Raw genomic sequence first — 18,506 nt, 5'->3', positions numbered from 1 at the left:
TCGGAGAAGGGCGGGATATAAATGGAATTAAAATAAAATAAAATTGGTTGTAGTATTCCACGGGTGGCCTTACTAGGGCTTTCCGAAGCGGTACTAAGATTTCGCGCGATCTGTTTCCTTGCTCTAAGCTTTCCCCTTCTCTTCCCCCCCCCACCCCCTATTTTTTCCTATTGTTTGCTTTGGTGTTTTGGGAATTTCGCCTTATCTAAAAAAAACGAATCAAAAGAAAATCAGGTCTTAAAAGCGTTCAGCCACCAGGGGGCGGTGTCTGCCACTTTGGCACATGATATATCCTCAATAGGGACGGGGTGGCTCAGTGGGTTAGGACGCTGAGCTGGTCAATCAGAAGGTCGGCGGTTTGGCGGGTCGAATCCCGAGCGCCGCGTAGCCGAGCGAGTGCCTGTTACTCGTCCCAGCTTCTGCCAACCTAGCAGTTCGAAAGCACATAAAAAACGCAAGTAGAAAAATAGGGACCGCTCCGGTGGGAAGGTAAGAGCGTTCCGTGTGCGCCTTTGGCGTCCAGTCATGCCGGCCACGTGACCACGGAGACGTCCTCGGACAAGCGCCGGCTCTTCGGCTTTGAAACGGAGATGAGCACGGAAACGACTAGCACGCACGTGCGGGGGAACCTTTACCTTTACCTTTTTAAGAGAGAAGAAGTGATAGAGGTAGTTGGAATACTGCATCCAGGTTTGGTCACCGCGATGTAAAAAAGATGTCGAGACTCTAGAAAGGGTACAGAGAAGAGCAACAAAGATGATTGGGGGACTGGAGACTAAAACATATCAGGAACGGTTGCTGGAATTGGGGGTGTCTAGTTTAACGAAGAGAAGGGTGACATGATAGCAGTGCTCCAATATCTCAGGGGCGGCCCCAAAGAAGAGGGAGTCAAGCTATTCTCCAAAGCGCCCGAAGGCAGGACAAGAAGCGACGGATGGAGACTCATCAAGGAGAGAAGCAACCTAGAACTAAGGAGAAACTTCCTGACAGTTAGAACAACTAATCAGTGGAACTACCTGCCTCCAGAAGCGGTGAATGCTCCAACACTGGAGGTTTTCAAGAAGATACTGGACAGCCACTTGTCTGAAATGGGATAGGGTTTCCTGCCTGAGCAGGGGGTTGGAGTAGATGACCTCCAAGGTCCCTTCCAACTTCTTCTTCTTCTTCTTCTTCTTCTTCTTCTTCTTCTTCTTCTTCTTCTTCTTCTTCTTCTTCTTCTTCTTCTTCTTCTTCTTCTTCTTCTTCTTCTTCTTCTTCTTCTCCTTCTTCTTCTTCTTCATCATCATCATCATCATCATCATCATCATTATTATTATTATTATTATTATTATTATTATTATTATTATTATTATTATTATTATTATTATTATTATTATTAAGATACCCAGGAGATTTTAAGGACTTTCTCTGCGTAACAACGGCAGCTACTGACTGGATCTCCAAACTCGACATTAAACTCTGAAATGTTATTTCTGTTTTAATAATAATAATAATAATAATAATAATAATAATAAGAAGAAGAAGAAGAAGAAGAAGAAGAAGAAGAAGAAGAAGAAGTTGGAAGGGACCTTGGAGGTCATCTAGTCCAACCCCCTGCTAATAAGAGTTAAATTGTTTTAACTGTTCTAACTTGTAAATATGAAGTGCTTTTAATTCTGTGTGTGACCAGCCATACGCTAAATCAACAAATAAAATTCTTTGTCAATAAATTTGGTTGGGTTTTCCCAGCCTGTTAACTGTTAAAAAGGGGTTGTCCCTGACATTCAAACAAGGCCGGTCGCAGGCTGGAACAGAACACACCCCAGAAGACAAACATCGGGGTCCAAAAAAGATCTCGACAAACTTGAACAATGGGCCGTAGCCGACGAAAGGAGTTTTCAACGTGGAGAAAAGCAAAAGTCTTACATTTAGGCAGGAAAAAAATAAAATAAAATCCGAAGGTGCAAGTCCAGATCGAGGGAGACTCTGGCTCAAACACAGTAACTGGGAGATGGACCTCGGAGTCCTAGTGGGCGATCCCTTGACCACGAGCCAGCTGTGTGCGGCAGCAGCCCCCCCCCAAAAGCCAGCACAATCCTGGGCTGTGTACACAGAGGCCGAGAATCAAGATCCCGCGAAGTCTTCGTACCGCTTTGTAAAGCCTTAATAAGGCCACACCTGGAATACCGCAGTCCAATTTTGGTCACCACATCACCAAAAAGAGGTTGAGAGTTTGGGGAAAAAATCAGAGGAGAGCAACTACGAGGATCCAAGGCCTGGAGATTAAAACATACGAAGAACGGCTGCGGGAGTTGGGTTCGGCTACAGTCACTTGTGTTGAGATGGCATAGGATCTTCTGCTTAAGCGGGGGGCTGGACTGAAAGACCTCCAAGATCCCTTCCAACTCTATTCCATTTTATTATTCTATTCTATTCTATTCTATTCTATTCTATTCTATTCTATTCTATTCTATTTATATTCTATTCTATTCTATTCTATTCTATTCTATTCTATTCTATTCTATTCTATTCTATTCTATTCTATTCTATTCCATTCTATTCTATTTATTTCTATTCTATTCTTATTTTATCTATTCTGTTCTATTCTATTCTATTATTTTATCTATTCTATTCTTATTTTATCTATTCTGTTCTATTCTATTCTATTCTATTCTTATCTATTCTATTATTTTATCTATTCTCTTCTCTTCTCTTCTTATTTTATCTATTCTCTTCTCTTCTATTATTTTATCTATTCTATTCTAATTTATTTCTATTTTATTCTTATTTTATCTATTCTATTCTATTATCTATTCTGTCCTATTCTATTCTATTCTATTCTATTCTATTCTATTCTATTCTATTCTATTCTATTCTATTCTATTCTATTCTATATTTCTATTCTATTCTATTTTATATTTTGTATTTCTATTCTATTCTATTCTTATTTTATCTATTCTATTCTATATTTCTATTCTATTCTATTCTATTCTATATTCTGTATTTCTATTCTATTCTATTCTATTTCTATTCTATTCTTATTTTATCTATTCTATTCTATATTTCTATTCTATTCTATTCTATTCTATATTTTGTATTTCTATTCTATTCTATATTCTGTATTTCTATTCTATTCTATTCTATTCTATTCTATTCTATTCTATTCTATTCTATTCTATATTCTGTATTTCTATTCTATTCTATTCTATTCTATTCTATTCTATTCTATTCTATTCTATTCTATTCTATTCTATTCTATTCTATTCTATTCTATTCTATTCTATTCTATTCTTAATTCTATTCTATTCCTTATTCTATTCTATTCTATTCTATTCTATTCTATTCTATTCTATTCTATTCTATTCTATTCTATTCTATTCTATTCTATTCTATTCTATTCTATTCAATGAGGACCAGTGATACAGCTGCAGGAACGGCTACTGGCCAATGGCCAAACAATCAGCTTCAGGCCAATCCTCTTATACCCCTTCCCATCCTAAAACCGCAGAGAGACGCTCAGCGGCTTTGCCCTTCCTGCTGAGCCTCTGCTGATCATAACTTCCCACATACCTGTGTAGATCGGAACCCGCGCCCATCGGCTCTTTTCCATTCCATTTCTCGCAGTTCCGGTCGGGGCCTTCTCGATACGTTTGAAACGGGCGAGCTTAGCGAACTCGTACCGAGCAAAGTCCCGTCCATCGCAGCTCAGATTACAAACAGCTCCTTCGGATGGTCCGACCCAGCACGGCGCAGGCTTCGGTCCCGTCCCTTTTCCCACGAGGCCCAATTTCGTTCGCCTGGTTCCTAAACCTGGCCTAGAAAACTCTTCCCCCCCCCCACAAAAAAAAAATTGGGCCTCAGCTTGGTGTCGAACCCGATTGACCACCAAACGCAAGGGGTGAAAGAAAAAAAAAGACTTTTTTTATTTCGGCACCCAAGATATAAAGGGGCCCTGGCTTTGACCGCTTCCAAGGCCCTGATCAGAGTTTTGCGGCAGCGGTTTTTATAGTCTTAAGGTGAGTCCCGTAAACCCTTTTGCCCCACTCCCACCCCAATTAATACATGCATAACACGGTGGCTCAGTGGGTTAGGACGCTGAGCTTGTCAATCAGAAGGTCGGCAGTTTGGCGGGTCGAATCCCGAGTGCCGCGTAACAGAGTGAGCGCCTGTTACTCGTCCCAGCTTCTGCCAACCTAGCAGTTCGAAAGCACGTAAAAATGCTAGTAGAAAAATAGGGACCACTACGGTGGGAAGGGAACAGCGTTCCGTGCGCCTTTGGCGTCTAGTCATGCCGGCCACATGACCATGGAGACGTCCTCGGACAAACGCTGGCTCTTCGGCTTTGAGTCGGAAACGACTAGCACGCATGTGCGGGGGAACCTTTACCTTTACCTTAACATATATAAGATTGATCGGTGATTTGGATTGCAGCCCCGAAGCTTTCACGCTCGCTATGCAAGATAGCTTAAATGTCACGCCGTTGCAGAATCAAGAGACTCAGACCCCGGAATCAAAAGAAGTTTTGCTTTATTTGGCGCGCAAAAGGTTCAGAGCCAAAAGCAATGTCAACGTCTGAACACGTTTTCAGGGACCAGCAAGTACACGTATATAGTCTCCCAAAGTAGCAAAACACGGAAATGTAACCTTATGAGCTCTGATTGGTTACATGAATTCTAAGCCCCCTTCTAGCTCATTTCTAGCCCCCCCCCCTTTGCGATGCTAAATTATAGCTAAATATCATGCAACCCTGTCTCTGGCAAAGGTCACCGGTGTCTTGCTCAGCGTCTAACTTTCCGGCCTTCCATTTGTGGTTTAGCTACAAGCAGTGCTTTTTTTGTAAAAGAAAAAGGTGCCGGAACTCACACATATCGTACAACCCGCCTTGCCTACCCTACAAGGTTCCATCCGAAAAAGGTGCCGGAACTCCGTTCTGAGCGTTCTATGACAAAAAAAGCCCTGGCTACAAGCGAGACATAGGTGGTTAGCTGTAACTGAACTTTGTGCTGGCCTACGAGGGGTGACCAACAGCTGAACTTGTGGTTTGGCAATTCTCCATTTCCTTGGTCTTCTTCTAACTAATACACGCATTTTCTTCATGCCTCGCTTTTCTGTCCTACCTCCCTTTTACGACGTGCAGCGTTTTGATGTCTTCTTTGTGTCTTTCTTTATGCCCTGCCTCAACGCCACCTGTTGCCCACCTCAGGTCACGGTTTATCTTGCAAAAAGCTTCTCGTTTCCTGTGCCAGCTACCTGGTTTGGGGCTTTCTTGCGAGCGAGATATTCACCTCCCCGAGGTCCTGGCTAAGTGGTTTCCGACAGGTATGTCTGCCTCGCTTCGTTGGCCCCGCAGCCCCCTCCCCTTCCCACCGCAGCCCCCCCCTCACAGTGCGATCAGGTATGTCAACGGTTAGCAAGCTCGTAGCTAGTAAGCGGAAAGAAAAAGTTGCTTCATTGTTCAGGAATAAACGTTTCTCTCCGAATTCGTCTTCCTGAAGACAGAAGGAGGTTCGGTGTACTTTTAGATTACCTTTTAGTGCCCAAACTGCGACCCCAAATCCACTTATGTATCATCGGGGTGCCGGCTAGGCGGGGCCAATCTTGTGGGCGGGGCCCATCGGGCGGGCGGGGCTGCAGTGGGAACGGCAGACCGGCCGGGACTGAAAAGTTCAAGCAGTTAAAGTCCAACTTTGCGAGAACTTTTTTTTTTCCCTGCGAGAAGTTGAAATTGATTGATCGATTGAAGCTTTTTTTTTTTTCCTTTGCACACGGCGGCGGAGGCCTAAAGCGAAAAGGTTTTATAAAAGCCAGCTGAAGGCCTAAGACTGGGGCGACGGCGCGTGTGCCCACCGAGAGGGCCCTGAGCGCCACCTGTGACACCCGTGCCATAGCTTCGCCACCGTGGCTTTAGAACCTGGGACAATTTCCACCCACGGCTAGAAAAACGAGTTAGAGAGAAAGGAATGTGATATATGTATTAGTAAGAAGATTCTGGTTGTTTTAAAGCTGGCTGTTACGCATTTTGTAGATATGTTCTAAAGAGGGACGTTTCTCCGATGTCCACCTGCTCATTAGACACAGGCGTCTTCCTGCCCTCTACAGGATCTACATGCTGGTGGCCAACTTCTGGAGACTCTCAACCAGTCTTCTCATTTCCTTCAAGAACTGGGTCCTTTCCTGGGGGCCAGACTTCAGCGCCGTTTCTCCTGACAAGAGGCCCAAGTCCGGGTCTTTCGGCACGGAGAGCGGGACGGGTTTCAGAGCGATTGCCCGCAGATTCTCGAGACACTTATAGTATTGGTCCAGGGTGGTTTTGATGTTGAGTTTCATCCCCTGGAAATTCCGGTCAAGGTTGTCTTCCAGAGTCTTCTCCTTGGCCTTGGCCTCGTAATAATTGGTCTTCAACACTTCGTGGACCTTCTTCTCTCTGACGGTTCTGGTACTCAAATAGGAATTCTGGAATTGGTGGCTTTCTGGCGAACACCTCCGAGGGCACACGGTACAGTATCCATCGCTATGCATAACATCACATCGATACACCTCTGCGGGGCTACAAAGCTTACAATTATGATGACAAATTGTAGAACACGGCACACAGTACATAACGTGGGTATATATTCTTTCACTCACCAACTTCTCGACTTCGAACTCAAAGTTTTGACTGGCTACTATATTGTTCTTGCATTGTTGCAGGGCTTCCTCCATCTTGCTCAGGTCTTCCGCGTCCAGCAGACTGGCGCAGAGTGCAGTCTGGAGCCCTTGCAGAGCGATGTCAAGCGTCTGACGTTCCTGGAGGACCTCCAGGGTCAAGGCTAAACTTTTCCTTTCCAGCAGCTTTAACGAGTCAAAGAAATCCTTCATGCTCTCGGTGCTCATTTTCCAGAACATTTCAGCAGCCGCATTACGGCTTCCTCCGCTTTCTCGGTGAGCGAAGAGGGCGGAATGGTTGAATCTGAAGGGCAGAGGGGTTCCCGACTCGTCCCGAGCACACGGCAGGTCAGCCTCCTTGACGGCCTCCAAGACAGGCGGGGTCCCCCCATCTGAAAAGGTGATCAGGAGTTGGATGTTATCCTTCATATCTTTTCCCAACATGGAGAGCAGGGAATCAAAGATGCATTTCTGGGTGTGAGTTGGATGGGCAAGGAAGGCCTGGGCCACCAAGCAGATGGCATCAACATGGTCAATACCCTCTGGGGTGGAGAAAAGCTCCAAGAGCTGCTCCTCAACCAGTTTGTCTTGCTCTGCGTCTCTTGTGCCTCCAAATCCCGGAGTGTCGATTATTGTGAGAGAATAGGGAATTTGGAAACCCTTCCGATGGTTCACCACGTAGGCTGTGACTTCAGATGTCCTGCTTCCAGCTACACTTCCCGGAGTGGTTTCATGAACGAGTTTGAATCAGAAATTATCTCCCCACTGGACACCCAGGATATAATTGATCATCCCGTTGATCAGGGTGGTTTTCCCACACCCTGTTGCTCCCATCACCAAAATCACTTTGTTGGGCACTTCCAAGTTCTCCTCTCCAAGCTGGTACAGGAGACAGGGTGTATCTAAGGGGACTTTCGCCAGAGGAAGGGCGAACACTAATGGCTGTCCGTCCTCCACCAGGGAGCTTTCCTGAAGGAACTGGCGGGCTATGTTGTCTGCATCTTTTTCCTCCATTGACGTGGAGACCTCCACCTCCTCGCTGAGGACACCCAGAGCTCCATTATCACACACGGCGGACACCCGTATTCTATACGTCGTCTGGGGCTTCAGACCTTCGACGGGGTAAAACTCTGTTTTTCTCCCAGTCCTTTTTTCAGCCCAGCGGTCGTTCCCATCTCCAGCCTCCAACGTTCTGTACTCCACCTTGTACTCCTTGACCACAACTCCCAAGGCAACGACGCTGGGACTCATCCAGGTCACAGAGATGACAGAAGATGCCGTGGTGACCGTTCTTAATTTCTCAGGAGGGCTGGTGGGAAGGGTCTTTATGGGCAGGCTCAGGTCACTGGATTTACTAAGGCCCAGCTTGCAACCAGCAGCGTACTTGAACTGGTACTCTGTGTCTGGAAGAAGATCTTTCAGCAGGAACATCTCCCCGGCGTCCTCTGTCCTTACGGTCTTCCAGTCCTCTTCCCCTGCAATCTTGTACTCTACCAGATAGCTGGAGATTGTAGCCCTCCCGTATTCAGTGGGCTGAAACTTCAGCTGAATGCTGTCGTGTCTCAGTTCGCTGATCAGGAAAGGGAGAGGTTTTGAGGGCAACTCAAAGTTCTTGCTGACCAGCTCTCCGTCTTCATAAAGGTATATTGAGGCTCCTGGTGTGTCCACATCTGGGAGTGAGGCCACGACAAAGCGGACCTTCTCATTCGATCGATTGACACTGAAAAAGTCTTGGATGGATTTGGCAGCTTGGCGAGCATTCCGGGTCCACCCCTTGTTCTCAAACCAGGCCACGTCTTCGTCCTGCCCAGGACTGGACCTTGTGGACTTAGCTGATTCTTCCAAGAATTGCTCCTGAAGCCAGTCCTGTAAGCTCAACAGAAATGGCTCCTTCTTATACAAAGAGGTGAAAATAAAGGCGACCACGTATACATTCTGGGGGTCCAGAACTATTTCCTCCAGCTTGTTCTGAGATGAGATAATTTGCATGTCACTTAGAATCGTCAGGTAAGATTTGACAAAGTTCATTTCCCTTTTCTTGGTGACCAGAAATTCAGGGAGCTTTTGACTGTTGAAAGGCGACTGGTTGACGGACATCAAGATGTCCACCAGGGTCGCTTCCTCCTGCCCTCCACCCCGGATGGAAGGCAATGTTCTGGCCAGCTGTTTCTGGAAAGTCTGCCTGTGTTGTTTGCAGAGGTCCTTGAACTGCTTGATCTTCCTCTGGATCTCAGGGAAGGTGTCACAAATGGGATCCTTGGCTAGATCGTTGCTTTGCATCCGGAGTTCGTTGAGGTCCTCCAAGATCTTTTCAGCATCAAAGATCAATGCTAGGCTGATCTCACGGACCATCTTAGCTGCTCTGGTGTCCAGTTTGGTCAGTGGGTAGAGCCAGACCCTCATAGGCACAGCCTTCTCCCCATGTTCCCCTAACAATTTTGGTAGGGTTTCGTAAACTTCCATGGCATCTTGGAAAGAGACTGGATTTTTCTCCAGAGAAAAGTCTCCGTGGAACTTGCAGCTGAACTTCAGAGCATTCTCTTTCTCCTCCTCATTTAGTTTGACCTCTGCTTCTCCCGTGATTGATATCAGCTTTTTGATTGTAAGCTGGAGACCTCCTTGAATATTTTTTACCGTCTCCGCTGAAGAAACTTCTCGGTCAAACACGAAGAAGGCCTGGGCTCCGTAGAGGATGGCAGTGACCACGTGGGTGGCCGTGCCATGCTCAAAGACCGCTGGGTAGGAGACATTCTGGATTCCGAGATGGCTCATGGTCAGCTGTTCATACCTGGTGGTGGTTTTGTACTGGACGGTGAGTCTGGCCTGTTGCTTGGACTTCTTGGTGTCGTGAAGATACTTGGCTGAGCCTCCCACTTCAACCAGCCCCCCAAGGAAACTGGCCTTGATGGATGCTGAGATGTCCAGGGCGGAGGCCTTGTCGTCAATGGTATCGGACGCAATGATTTCCGATTCGGTCTTGGGCTGAGGCTTGATGGTCAGGTCCTTCTGGAGAGAGCTGTAGTCCCAAAGGGTGACGCCTGCACGGAAGAGATGAAAACAAAGATCTGAATTGAACACTGTCTTCCAGTGATAGAGGAGCACCAGAGAGGTGGGACAATGGAGTCATAATTTCCCCTGGAGGGCTCCTGCATCAGGAGTTCAGAGTTTTGCTCCCCTTCCCCTGGGAGAAATCGGCAAGAGCACAACTTGAACATTACATCACTTCAGGCCTCTGGGATCACAGAACTCCTTTTATTAACCATTTTCTGAATCATTTCCCTGACTTTGGTTTGGGAACCTACCCGGTGGTTGGTAGTCAAGGCCAGCCCTGCTGTGTGCCCGGCCAAGGGATGGATACGCCTTCCCAGGTAGAAGATCCTACTTAGCTAGCTGCTACCAGCAGGCCATGTGCCCAGGAGCTCCACTCTGTCGCTGGGCTGAGCCTGTGCCTCTATGGCAGTGCCCGTCTCCTTCCCTTCCTCCCTCCCTCCCTCCCTCCTAAGACCCATCAGCCTCTCCTCCAGCTCCTACCGGGGATGAGGGCATCCTTGCGGCAGTCGTACAGCATCCCCAGCTGGAAGGGGCGGCCCAGGGCTGGGGTCTCGATGGCATCGTCCGTCTGGGCCATGCTCGGCTCCCGCGGGTCGCTGACTCTGCTGCTGTCCTGCAAGAGAGAGGAACCATCCGTAGGAGGCCACGACTGGCTGGTGTCTCTAATGAGCGAGTTGTGCTGGGCTCACTTCATACCCCTTCCCGAAGCCCCTTCCCCAGGTTTGTCCTCCTCCCCCATCTCCAACCTCAGAAAGCCGTTTCATGAAAGGGTCATTGGGTACACTGGCAAAAGACCCCCCCGTGTAAAGGCTTTGGGGAAGGGGATTCCCATCAGGGAATTGCGCCGCTGGTGTCCAAATGTGCTGGAATTCATTGTTGGGATGCACTTTTGTGCAGCAACTGCTGTAGTATTCAACTAGTAGGTGGCAGTGTTTAAAAGTTTGGATCGATAGTACACAGTATACTCTATGGCTATGTTCTTTTGTTCTGTTACACTTAAAAGTATTGAGCAGTAAAGCACATGGTGACTGTGCTTGTCAGATCCCCAAAGCCTTATTGTTTTCCTTGCATACATACTCTTGTGCTTTTGCTTTGGGGTCTGCCATTCTTCTGGGAGGGGGAGGGGGAAATGTTTGCTTTCACTTCGGATAACTTTCGCTTTCTACTTTTCCTCTCCTGCCTCTGCCCGCTTGAGAAAGGAAAGTGTCTCCCTTATCAGGGAGACGGTTACGGAGAAACGAAACTGGAGAAGACCTCGAGGTGCACGCCAACTGTGTCAGTTACCCGCACATCGTTACCACCTGTGGATTGGCTGGATTTCAGATGAACATTATGATTTTGGTGGGAGGAGGAATATTGCTAGTTTAAGCGGGATTTTCCCCAGATCTTGCCTTGACTTCCCCTAATAAAAGTTTCCTTTTGAGACAAGGCCTGTTTCAAGAGTTCTGCTTTCTTGGGTGGTTAGCTGAGGTGGGTCCTTGTTGTGAGTATTCTTTGTTGGATCTGTGGTGGGAGATGCAAACAGAATTTCTGAGAAAATGGAGTCAGAGACGCCGACACAAACTTGTGGTTTTATATCAATAAATACATTCAGAGTAAACAAGAGAGGCGAACAAGAGCATCGTCAGGTAAATCCACACGGCAGGAACTTCATGAGGTGGAACTCGGAGAGCATACAGCAGGGGTCCCAACATTTTGGACACCAGGGACCGGTTTTGCGGAAGACAATTTCCCCATGGACAGGGGGAGGATGGTTTCACACACTGGCTAGATCCCACATACGCACAGACGAAGCTTCGCTCGCTTGCACAGACCAGTTCTTAACAGTTCGTGGACCGGTAGCAGTCTAGACCCGCTGGTTGTGTACCCTTGGCACACAGGGCACACAGGGCAAAAAGGCAGGAAACACGCGAAACGCCCCCTTTTCATCCAAGGCAACCAATCCCTGCTCCGACTGCCTCTCTTGAATCAATCAGCTGTAATTGTGTGTTGTTACTCTTTACGCAATCCCCACTGTTCCAGGTATACATTTAAAAATCTTGACAATTCCTTCATTGTGTGTCTCTCACAGACACCCCCCCCCCCAAATACGGCAGGCAGCTGAAGGTCCACGGAGCCAGGGCAACCAAGATTCCCCAAGGGGAAGGCTGTGGACACAGGCCACACTTCACACACTGAAGGTGGTCCAGTTTCTGGGTGGATAGAGTGGCCCATCTGGGTCTGGCTGAGCGAGGGCCTGTCTGCACACAGCCGTGGGGCAGGGTCAGCGTTCACGGCGGTGGCGCTGCTGAAGCCTTCTTGGGGGTTCCCAAAGGGAGGGGCCCCTTCTCCTTTAGAATGCGGGAAGTCCTCAACTTATGGCCCACAACTGTCGCTAAGTGAGAGAATTGTTAAGCGAGCCTTGCCCCGTTTTAGGACCTTCCTTGCCAGAGTCGTGAAATGAATCACTGCAGTTCTTAAATTAGTCGCACGGTTCTGAAGCGAATCGGGTTCACCCCAGTTGACTCTGCTTGTCGGAAGCTCTCAAAAGGGGATACCCGTGACTCCGGGACACTTTGCGACCGTCGTAAAGACGAGTCGGTTGTCAAGCCTCCGAATGCAAATCAGGCGACCGCAGGGGGACTAAGCGGTCCTCAGTCACTTTTTTGTCATTCATATTGTAACTTCAAATGGTCGTTAACTGAGAACTCCCAGTACTATTACTTTAACAGTATCCTTGTCGTTAGTCCTTTAGGTCAGCGGTCCTCAACTTGTGGGCTGAGGCCTGGTGGCCAGGAGGCCATAGCCCGCTGGACAGGCTGGACGAGGTGCGCGCATGAGGGGTCACTTGTCTGAGTGCTGCGGCCACAGGGCGCAAAAATAGGCCGCCGCTGTGCCTCAGGGCATGAAAATGGGATGCCGCCATGCCACGGGGCATGAAAACAGGGCACCCCCGCACTGCAGGGTGCCACTGCCACCCTGCAAAGCGCAAAAATGCATGCCGCCGTGCCATGGTGTGTGGAAACGGGCCACTGCCGCACCACAGGACGGAAAAATGGGGCGCCGCCACACTACAGGCCAAAAAAAAAACCCAGGCTGCCATGGCGCTGCAAGACATAGAAACAGCCGCCGCCACACCACGGGGTGCAGAAGCAAGGCGCTGTGCCATGGAAGAACAAGGCAGGGCTAGCGAGTAGGCGGCAAGCGCGTGATCGTGGCCCCGTGTGCACGCGCTCCCACGCACACACGTAAAATGCTTCCCCTCCCTTTTCCCTTAGGCTAAACGGTCCTAAATGTGAAAGGGGGGGGGGTTCCTAAGTCGCTTTTTGTCCCCGCTGCTGCGAGTCTGAACGGTCACTAAAGCGAACCGTTGCACGGTTACTTCAACCGTATCCTTCTCGTTCTTGTCGCATTCCTTTAGGTGGCCGTGGGAAGCCGATGCAGTTCCTCTCTTTGCCAGCAGAGGGCGAGGCAGGGTTGGGGGGGATGCTGTTTTTTCGCCCTAGGGCAGGAGTAGGCAACCTCGGCTCTTTTATGACTCATGGACTTCAACTCCCAGAATTCCTGAGTCAGCATAGCTGACAGAGGAATTTTGGGAGTTGAAGTCCATGAGTCATAAAAGAGCCGAGGTTGCCTACCCCTGCCCTAGGGAAAGGCCGCCTTTGGGTTTCGGTATTGGGGAATCTTGGGGTGGGGTGGACTGGAGAGCGCGATCCATGTAACTTATTTCCTTCCCCTAAAAATATCTCCAAAAGGGACGCGGTGGCTCAGTGGGTTAGGACGCTGAGCTTGTCGATCAGAAGGTCGGCCGTTTGGCGGGTCGAATCCCGAGTGCCGCCTAGCAGAGTGGAGCGCCTGTTACGCGTCCCAGCTTCTGCCAACCTAGCAGTTCGAAAGCACGTCAAAATGCAAGTCGAAAAATAGGGACCGCTCTGGTGGGAAGGTCACAGCGTTCCGTGCCCCTTTGGCGTCTAGTCATGCCGGCCAGAGTCGGAAACGACTAGCACGCTTGTGCGGGGGAACCTTTACCTTTTAAAAAAATATCTCCAAGTTCTTTTATGGGGGGGGAGGCATAAAAACCAGTTGAGAATTTCCCCCCATCCAAGAATGTGTGTGTGTGTGTGTGTGCGCGCGCACACACACACACACACACACACACACCCTCTTTTTCCCCTTCTGGAAGGGGGTCCCCCACCCCACCCCAATTTGCTCAAGGGAGGCTGTCAAAGGAAGGGTGAAAGGAAAGTGAAACTACCATTCTCACACACAGACACAAACACACGGAAACACACACACACACACACGAACACGAGGTGGGGGGGAACCCTGGAGGCAGGGGGTCACTGGAAACGTTCCTGGGGGAGGACGTGGGAGGGGAGGGAGATGGGACTGAGAGTCCTAAGGGTGCCTGGAAGGGGAGGGGGGTCTTTAAAGCAAGGTGTCCCTTCCCTACTGTCTGATTCTTAGCTCTCCGTCAGAAAAGCAGCGAGACCCCCTCCCCAAATTATCAGGAATATACACAACCCCCCCCTCCGAACAACACAGGGGCTTGTGTGTCACCCTTGTTGCCGAGTGTGCCTTGCTCTTCCCTCCCCCTCCCTCCTCCGCTTCCGATTGGCTCTGCTAACCAGGAATTCGGGATCCTGGAACATCCCAGCTGTTCCACCCACCCACCCACCCACCCGGTCCATCAGAGTACGGCGGCGGGACGGGACCCCGGAGGTCTTCTAGTCCAGCCCTCCCCCTCCCCCGCTCAAGCAGGAGACCCTGACAGAATCACAAGGAAGAGGAACGGAGTTGGAAGGGACCCCAAAGGTCATCTAGCCCAGCCCCCTGCTCGAGCAGCAGACCCTATAGCTTTCAGCATAAGAGCATAACAGAGTTGGAAGGGAGCCTGGAGGTCTTCTAGCCCACCCCTGCTCAAGCAGGAGACCCTGACAGAATCACAGAGTTGGATGGGAGCTTGGAGGTCATCTAGTCCAACCCTCTGCTCGAGCAGCAGATCCTATAGCTTTCAGAATAAGAGCATAAAAGCGTTGGAAGGGACTTTGGAGGTCATCTAGTCCAGTTACCTGCTCAAGCAGGAGACCCTGACAGAATGACAGAGCTGGAAGGGACCTTGGAGGTCATCTAGTCCAGCCTCCTGCTCAAGCAGACCCTGACAGAATGAGAGCTGGAAGGGACCTTGGAGGTCATCTATTCCAGCCCCCTGCTCAAGCAGGAGACCCTTGCAGAATAACAGAGTTGGAAGGATGCTTGAAGGTCTTCTGGTCCAACCCGGCACTCAAGCAGGAGACCATTACAGAATCACAGAGCTGGAAGGGACCTTGGAGGTCATCTAGTCCAGCCCCCTGCTCAAGCAGACCCTGACAGAATGAGAGCTGGAAGGGACCTTGGAGGTTATCTAGTCCAGCCCCCTGCTCAAGCAGGAGACCCTGACAGAATCACAGAGCTGGAAGGGACCTCGGAGGTCATCTAGTCCAGCCCCCTGCTCAAGCAGGAGACCCTAGGGCCTTCCAGACAAGTGACTGTCCTGTCTCTTCTCAAAACCCTCCAGGGTTGGAGCACCCACAACGTCTGGTGGCGAGCAGTTCCACTGGCTAACTGTCCCCACCGTTAGGACCTTCTCCTGAATTCCACGTTGCTTCTCTCCTTGATCAGATTCCATCCGTTGCTTCTTCTCCTGCCTTCCGGGGCTTTGGAGAATAGGTAGACCCCTTCCTCTACTTTGGGGCCTTCCCCCCCCAAATACTGGAATGCTGCTATCATACCCCCCTCCCCCAGTCCTCCTTTTCTTTCGACTAACCGAACCCAATCCCTGCCAACTCGGGGGTCTTGGCCCTTTGGAGAGAGGGGGGGGGTGTCTCTCACCTAGTTGAAGGGATCAGGAATTCCCCCGTCCCAGTTGACCGGTGGATCCTCTGCTCTCCGCGGCTGCTTCTCTGCCGGATCTCCCCGTCCTTCTAATTGGCAGGCGGAGACTTCCCTGGGAGGAGAGTCCGGAAGATTGCGCAACCCTTGAAAGCGGCCAACAAAAGGGCATTTCGGCTTCCTTCCTTTAAAAAGGCTTCCTGGGGGGAAAAAAAACGGGGGTGGGGTGGGGAAATACTGGCTCCCCCCCCCTTTAAGGTCTGCTTGCTTCAATTGTGCTCCAACTTGGGGTCCTGGGGGGGGGGAATAGAATAGAATAGAAAATATGGAATGGAATGAAGAATAGAATAGAATAGAATATGAAAGATAGGATAGGATATAGGATACACGACAGGATATGTTAGGAGAGGAAAGATAGAATAGGTTATAGGATAGGATAGGATATAAGATAGGATATAGGGTATGTTAGGAGAGGAGAGGAGAGGAGAGGAGAGGATATAGGTTAGGATAGGATAGGATAGGTTATAGGATAGGATAGGATAGGTTATAGGATAGGATAGGTTATAGGATAGGATAGGATAGGATAGGTTATAGGATAGGATAGGATAGGTTATAGGATAGGATAGGTTATAGGATAGGATAGGATAGGATAGGTTATAGGATAGGTTAGGATAGGTTATAGGTTAGGATAGGTTATAGGATAGGGTAGGTTATAGAATAGGATAGGATAGGATAGGATAGGTTATACTAGGATAGGTTAGGATAGGTTATAGGTTAGGATAGGATAGGATAGGTTATAGAATAGGATAGGATAGGATAGGTTATAGGTTAGGATAGGTTATAGGATAGGATAGGTTATAGCAGGGGTGTCAAACTCAATTTCATTGAGGGCCGCATCAGCATTGCGGTTGCCCTCAGGGGGCCGGGTGGGTATGGCCTGGGTGGGCGTGGCCTACTGTGTGGGCGTGGCTAAAGTGCATATGGCCTACTGGATGGGCATGGCCAGTCTACATCATTCGCATCAAGGGTGCCTATGGGGGCCTGGGCAGGAGTGGGACAGATCTGAGGGTCTCTGGCAGAAGGAGGGTCTCTGGGCCAGGGCCAAGGCAGTGGGGGCTGTTCCCTCACTGTTTCCAGGGTGGCTTCGCGGGCCGCATGAAACCACTTCGCGGGCCGGATCTGGCCCCCGGGCCTTGTGTTTGACATGTCTGGGTTATAGGATAGGATAGCTTAGGATAGGTTATAGGATAGGATAGGATAGGTTATAGGATAGGTTAGGTTAGGATAGCTTATAGGTTAGGATAGGTTATAGGATAGGATAGGATAGGATAGGTTATAGGTTAGGATAGGATAGGATAGGTTATAGGATAGGATAGGATAGAGCTGGAACAGACCGGGGAACAGGCTATTCTGGTTGAAGAGCACAAATGCTGTTCGAATTCTCACATTTTTGGTGCTCTGCCTGGGGTTTGTGTGTGTGTGTGTGTGTTTTTCTCTCTCTCTCTCTCTCTCTCTCTCTCTCTCTGTGTGTTTCTGTGTGTGTGTTTGTTGACCCGGTCAAGCCGCCTTCCTTGTGCAACGTCCAGCCCCACTTTCACTTTCCAGGACCCTCGGAGATTTCTCGGAAAGGCTCCGGCTGAACTGGCAGCTTTCCCTTTCCCTTCCGACTTTCGCTTTCGGAGCTCCCCGCACGGGAGGGGGAAGGGCGGCTGCTCCGGCCCACCTGGGAGGAAGCCGAGGGGGGCGAAACCTCAGGGTCTCTCAGGAAGCAGAGAGGATGCGAGAGGAAAGACCTCGCTCGATCAGAATGGAGCTGGAAGGGCCCTCGGAGGTCCTCTAGTCCAGCCCCCTGCTCAAGCGGGAGACCCTTACAGAATAACAGAGTTGGAAGGGCCCTCGGAGGTCCTCTAGTCCAGCCCCCTGCTTGAGCGGGAGACCCTTAGAGAACAAGAGTTGGAAGGGGCCTCCGAGGTCCTCTAGTCCAGCCCCCTTGCTCCAGCAGGAGACCTTTACAGAATAACAGAGTTGGAAGGGACCTCAGAGGTCCTCTAGTCCAGCCCCCTGCTCGAGCGGGAGACCTTTAGAGAACAAGAGTTGGAAGGGACCTTGGAGGTCATCTAGTCCAGCCCCCTGTTCGAGTGGGAGACCCTTAGAGAACAAGAGTTGGAAGGGGCCTCCGAGGTCCTCTAGTCCAGCCCCCTGCTCCAGCAGGAGACCCTTACAGAATAACAGAGTTGGAAGGGCCCTCGGAGGTCCTCTAGTCCAGCCCCCTGCTCCAGCAGGAGACCCTTGACCATTTCAGACAACTGGCTGTCCCGTCTCTTCTTAGAAACCTCCAGGGTTGGAGCACCCGCAACTTCTGGTGGCAAGCTGTTCCGTTGGTCGTTCTCACTGCTTAGGAAGCGTGAAAGACCCCTGCCCTTTTAGAGGTGCTTCTCCTCCAGGGCTGGCTGGGGCATGCTGGGAGTTGAAGTCCACAAGTCCCACAGTTGCCGGCTTTGGACACCCCCCGCTACAGAACAACGAGGAACCGAGAGAGGCATTTGCTCCCCTCTGCCGTGTGGAAGGAAGACAAGAACGGATGGAGAGACGGAAGATGGAGGTAGGGAAGGAAAGGGATGGAGGAAGGAAGGAAAACAAGGGAGGCAAAGAAGGAAGACGAGGGAGGCAGGGCAGGAAGGAATCCATCTTTTTCCTTCCCTGCCTCCTTCGGCTTCCTTTCTTCTCTCCTTCCTTCCTTCCTTCCTTCCTTCCTCCATCCAACTTTCTTTTGTTGCTTCCTCCCATCCATCCATCCTCCTTCCCTGCCTCCCTCCCTCCCTTGCCTCCCTCATCTTCCTTCTGCCATCCTTCTTTCCTCCCTTCTCCATCCCCTTTCCCTCCTTCCTTCTCTCCCTCTCTTCTCTTCCTTCCTTCCCCCATCCATCTTTCTTTCCTTCCCCATCCAGCTCTATTCTATTCTGTTCTGTTTTTCTTCTGTT

Source organism: Vipera berus (genome assembly GCF_964194415.1).
Source record: "Vipera berus genome assembly, chromosome: Z".
In the NCBI taxonomy this organism is placed as follows: Eukaryota; Metazoa; Chordata; class Lepidosauria; order Squamata; family Viperidae; genus Vipera; species Vipera berus.
Note: the sequence above shows the minus strand (reverse complement) of the source record.